Source organism: Elgaria multicarinata, chromosome 9 (assembly GCF_023053635.1).
Source record: "Elgaria multicarinata webbii isolate HBS135686 ecotype San Diego chromosome 9, rElgMul1.1.pri, whole genome shotgun sequence".
NCBI lineage: Eukaryota > Metazoa > Chordata > Lepidosauria > Squamata > Anguidae > Elgaria > Elgaria multicarinata.
Window position 1 is genome coordinate 35,046,486 of NC_086179.1, and position 6,000 is coordinate 35,052,485.

Below are 6,000 nucleotides of genomic sequence, written 5' to 3' on the forward strand. Positions count from 1 at the left end.
CCAGCCCTGTACCCATAACCTTACTGCTGTTTGCCACTCAGCTCACCACACAGATGGTCACAAACTTGCATTTCTTGAAAACAGATGTGATGGGAGACAGAAGTGAAAGCAGAGTTTAGAAGGAAGAGTTTTGAAACGCGAATCACATATTGCAAGTGAAGCTTCATTTCCATACTGTACTCCATGTTACAGGAGAGAGCACAGCTTCCCTTGTACCCTATCCCTTCAGCATAATGCCCATTTATTTCTGAGGCAGGCTAGCCAAGAGCCTGCTTAAGGCCACCAGATGCTTTTGTGGAGGAGGTGAGATTTGAATCAAGGACTTCACCAGCTCTCAATTACATTGATTGCAGAGAGGTTGCTCTGTTGTTCTGTGGAATCAAAAACAGTCCTGTGGTATAAGTTTAGAATCACATGCCATTCAATGACATTTTTAGTTACAGGCATACCTCTCAATGTTTATCTGGAGTGCAGAGGTGGGAATTCTCTGTCTCCCTAGTTCTCCAGGGGGCAGGAGCACACCATTTCTCCCTTGCTGTCACTGCAGAGGTGCATCCCTTCACCCACAATCTCATGCGCCATCTCACTCAATGCTTGTTTTTTGAATCAGGAAACAACAAGCAAATGCAGGACAGCAAAAAGGAACTACGTCTGTCTTGCTGTCTCTTGCTTCCAAGGACACAGAACTACAACAAGAAGGTCCCTCTATAACCCTTTTCACTGAAGTTTGCTACCTTTCACACTCCTCTTTCTACATATCCAGGATCAGTGCTACTATCAGTGGAAGCGTTTAGAAGAAAAGTCCAGGGCCTCCACTCAGTAGAACGAACATGAGGACCCCAAACCCAACAGGGCTAGCATACCATATTGTGAAGTAGCCAAAGTAATACACATTATTGTCTCAAGAGGAGCCCTTCCATAACACTAGAGCCTAAAATTGCACCACTGTTCAGGACCAGGTGGAAGAACAAACAATCACAGGTATTCTACTAACTAAGCTTAGGAAGAATTGCAGTCCTTCTTTACCCATTCTGTTATTTTCCTCTCCTTCCTTTGTTATTTCGTTTGAATTGTTTGTAAGCCCTCTGGAGTGGGGACCTGGACCTATCCTCGATATTTTGTAAAGTGCCATGTATATAGATGGTGCTCTAATAATAATATTTTGTTAAAAAAATCACATACATTCACAATGCATACATTCACACATGGCAAATAGTGTTTATGTCACCAGGGTTGTTACTCCTTTTCATATATGTGAGATATTGCAATTCTAAAGTTGTTTTAAATGGATATTGTATCTAATTTGTTTTTATGCTTTTTATGGTTTTAAATTTTGTATATCAGTTTTTAATGTTCAGTGTTTTAATCTTTGTAAACCGCGCAGAGAACTTCGGCTATGGGGCAGTATATAAATGTAATAAATAATAATAATAATAATAATAATAATGTTTACAGACTGAGACTGAACAATCCTGAAGTTTCTACAACACTTGACTTCAATATACACAAAAAAATAGTTCACAACCACAGATGTCCCAAAGGACTCTACAATAAATATTTAATATAATGTTACCCAGTTAATGCAGTTGGTCAATGGTGGTCAGTTAAAGACACATCATATCCATCATGAAACATTAAATGCTTGCCTTAAAAAGAACACCTAACAGCTTACATTGTTTCCTAAAAGCTTACAGGCTCAAGCTCTAGTGGATGGGTAGTCACATCATTAATCCTAGTTTGGACCAATGAGCACCTTCCGTAGACAAGGCAGATGCAGAAAAATCTGGAGAAGCCATGGAAACAACTCCGTTGCAAGAGACAGAACATATGGAGTCACTGCAGGATACAGTTGCTGGGGGCGCTGGACATACACCTTATAGGAGAAATAATAGCCTAAATTATTTCCCCATCCAGGCCGCAGTAGCTTTTATTAAGATTACAACCACTCTTAAGCTGTTCACTACACAGTGAAAGCAAGGCCTTAAGGGATGATCACAATCCAACAACAGTTATTGTATAGTTTTAAAGAGCACACTGTGCAGCAGGTGAAATGTGCTGGCTAATTCTCCCCGCCTCCTTTTGCTTCCTGTAAATTATATCCCTCCGGGGTTATTAAAATGATCACCACACTGCATATCACGCTTAAGCGTTCATGTGCCTGCTCCCTGGGCACAAACTGATCCGTTGCTTCTCAGCCAGTGTTTGCACTGCAAAACAAAGATAACCCTGAGTGAACACTTGCTAGGCTGGTATATAAAAAAGGGGGATCCAAAAACAGACAACACTCCCACATCACAACAGGGGCTGGCATTCTAATATCACGTGTTAAAACATCCTGCTCTTTATAAAGTGACCACCTGGAGATAGTGCATGCCTCCCCTGGAGATAACCCCCCTCCAGTCCCAATCTTTACCTCATGCTGGAAATGCTTTCCTAGAAATTATTTTCAAGATCAATCATAGTTTAAGACCTATTTTAGCTAAAAGCTTTGTTTATTCCATTTTACTACTCTGATTGGTCTCCAGATCAATTTTTAAAATGGCACCCAAGGGGCTTTGGCAGGATTAATTATCTCGGCAAGGATCTGATCTTCCATCATCAAGCTCAAGGAGTGCTGGGAAAGAGGATGTAGCCCTAAAACCAACAGGGGACGAAGACCAAAATATGTAGGCATGAAATCAAAGGGTGGGAGGAATCAAACACCAGTCTTTTAGTCTTGGACTGTATACAACAGTCCATTATTGTTCTCCAAGACTTTTCCTCAATTTTCTGTGACACAGTAGGCTGAATTTTAAGGAGCTGATGTGACCTACAATTAAGGTTTGCTCTAAGAGTTATATAATTGGCAAATTATAGCTAAATAATATGGAGGAATTCTTCAATTTTCTCATTTTGTTGGATTAATTTCTATGCAATTTATTTCACTTTATACAGAAATTACTCTTCAGAGAACTGAAGATGTTCAACTAAGCTAAGTGTGGAATATACCTTGTAAACAATAATTACTGCATGCCAAAACTGCAAAACACTGCATTCAACACATTCCACTTCCATTCAATCTACAGGAATGCTATGTAAATTACAGCCATCCTTAGTATTTTGTATATTAGAGCGCTCCACAATCACCTGAGAAATGATGATGTTTTTCGAGTTTAAAATATCCCATTGCACCTACCTCATGACAGGACTGCTAAGACCCAGAATAATTACTTCTGTCCCCTTATGAAAACAAAACAATGAATGAACCTTGTACAAAATACACACTGTCAATTCACATTACTTTTGGAATTTGGGCACAAGTTCTCCAACTTGAAGGGCAAAATATACGCATGGGATCATTTTATTAAATAGCCAAATCTTCATACAAACACTGGGGGGAGAACCAAACATTTACTGGAGGCCATTTCTATCTATATTACAGGGAAATACAGTCATGCAAAGATGCTTGCTCCATCTCCAACCCTCACAGTAACATAAATGTATAGCAGTCCCTAACAACATGGGTTTTACAGTTTCTGAAGCAAATTACATTTGAACATAGAGGGCTCTTTGAAATCGCCTACTAGTACTACGTGCACAACAAGTGAAAAACATATAAAAATTGATACTGCATCAAATATAAATTAATGGAATATACCATTTAAGTTAAAAAGTGTCCAATAATTAGTATTTTAAAAACAGTCCAATAATAAAAGGTCAGGGTTTCAAACTTGCCTTGTAAGTTCATAGTACTTTTGATCACTATTGTACTAACAGAATATGCTGTATTGTGGCTGAAATGCCCGATACAATTCAGTACCACAGCACTCCTCATAAAGCTAATAAACTCACACCAAATTACAGTATTCTACTTACACTCGGTGCCAAAGCATAGTAAGGCCAATGCCATGTCACTCAAGATAACACACACATATCTACATTAAGCAGCTACGCACATCAAATGATTCTGTTTGTCACAGTTCTCGCCATGTTTAGTGAATATGTGGCAAGAAGTATCACAATCCACAACAAGTGCCCCACTTTGAACATTTAGCAGTAGCCAGTACCTTTGGCATCACCAGTGGGACATGCGGCACCAAATGTGCCACTTCTCCCACAACTGCAGGCACTTACCCATTGCTATCATAACCCCTTTCTAAACCACAATTCTCAGCACCCATATAATTCAACATAAAAACCAAGCTGTCCTATTTGAGCATCATGCTGCAATACCGCAACATCTAGCATCATCACGATGCATTTTTATGTGTTCAGATTACCTTGAATACATCCAAGTAGAAAAGTCAGCCCACAAACTTATAGAATTTGGTGCCACATTTTGTATCACACCCACGTACTGGCTTAGATCCACAGACAGGACCGCTTGGCAGCCCCATCCCTCAAAACCCATACTCAGTGATGCCACGTTGTTCCCCTTCAGGTCTAGGTCATGTCAATCAGCCACCCACATCTGTCTCTACAGCTGCTGTGCACAGCTGCTGAGCACCCGAGGGTGCCACGGAGACACCCTTGCCCATCTGTCTGTGCTGTAAAACCCTGGAAAAGGGGCGAACTGCCAATCGTCTTTTCACACCCCTCTCAACTCAAGCGCCACTAATCCCAGATGCCTTTCAGCACCACCCGAAGCGCCGGGAAGCCCTACCCGCCTCGGAGCCACCCCGGTGCCACTATTCGGAGGCTGGCCGGTCCACCTCCGGTGCCACTCTATCCCCTCGGCTACCGTCCCTTCCAGCCATCCCCTCCTGTTCCCACTTGGCCCCCTCACCGCCACGCGGCACCAGCCGGACTTGAGGCTCCGTCCCGGGGCTGTCGCCGCTTCCCCTCCTCCGGCCGGGACCGCTCCGTCACTCGGGGGACGGGGCAGAGCGAGAGGCCCTCAGGAGCCCATCGCCAGGACAAGTCTCTTCCCGGGCAGGCCGGTGGCTTCGCAGCCGCTCCGTCCCGTTAGGCGTCGCGTCGCCACTTCTCAGCGCTGGGCTCGGGCTTATGATTGCCGCGGCCCTCCAGGGTTCGGGTGGGGGTGGAGGGGGGGTGAGGTGAGAGAGCGGAGAGATTGGGCAGGCGAAGAAGAGAAACGGTCCTGCGCAGGCGCCGAGTTGGCTAGGGTCCCCTCCCGGCTCACAGCGCCCCTCCCGCCTGAGGGGAGAGGGAGGAGCCACGAGAGGGTGACATAACCAGCGGCCTCTAAAGGGACAGTGTGTCGCCGCCCCGTCCGTTTCGCAGACAGGTTCTGAGCCGGGCCTTCTCACCAGGCGACCGCGGCTTAAAGAGACAGTGTCTCTTTTCTCTCTCAGCAACGTATTTTGCTTTCAGTCCGCAGCTTGCAGCTTTGTGGCCGGCGGGGCGGCCGCAGAGAAGAGGCTAATTGCAAAAACAAAGATTTCTGGAGGAGCGGTTCCCGAGTCCGGGAGAGACAGGCTCATTGCCTGCTCTGGATGCGGTTGCACGCCTCATGGAAAACTTCGTAGTCTGGGGGTACTGCTTGAGCCATCATTGTTGCTGAAGGCCCAAGTGGCCGCTGAGGCTCGGGGTGCCTTTGGCCAGCTTCGGCTGGCTCGCCAGCTACGGCCTCTCCTGGACAGGGATAGCTTAGCTACAGCGGTACAGGTGTTCGTAACCTCAAGGCTGGATTAATGCAATGCGCTCTATGTGGGGCTGCCCTTAAGGCTGCTCCGGAAGCAGGAGCTAGTGCAGAACGCAGCAGCTCAGCTGTTGTCAGGGGTTCCCCCTTTCCAGCATGTAACTCCTTTGCTGAGGGAACCGCACAGGTTGCCTCTTGGCTACTAGACTAGGTTTAAGGTTTGGGTACTAGTGTGCAAAGCCCTAAACAACCTGGGACCCAGATACCTGAGAGAGCGCCTTCTCTCTTACCAACCTTCCGGGTCACTGAGGTCATTGCAGGGCATGTGCCTGTTGGTTTCACATGGCCCGATTGGAGTCCACCAGGAGAAGAGCCTTTAGTGTGGTGGCCCCTTCTCTTTGAAACTCCATGTCCCTGGA

At 45.4% G+C, this 6,000-nt stretch overlaps 1 protein-coding gene across 2 annotated transcripts in view; it reads right to left on the reverse strand.

Moving 5' to 3' along the window:
• TMEM184B (transmembrane protein 184B) overlaps window positions 1-5,002 on the reverse strand; it is a 40,991-nt gene extending 35,989 nt beyond the window's left edge. For both annotated transcript variants that reach the window (XM_063133542.1, XM_063133541.1), the window contains exon 1: window positions 4,766-5,002. The gene's annotated coding sequence lies outside the window, so the exon portion shown is untranslated. The remainder of the gene's footprint in view (window positions 1-4,765) is intronic.
• Between the last annotated feature and the right edge of the window lie 998 nt (window positions 5,003-6,000).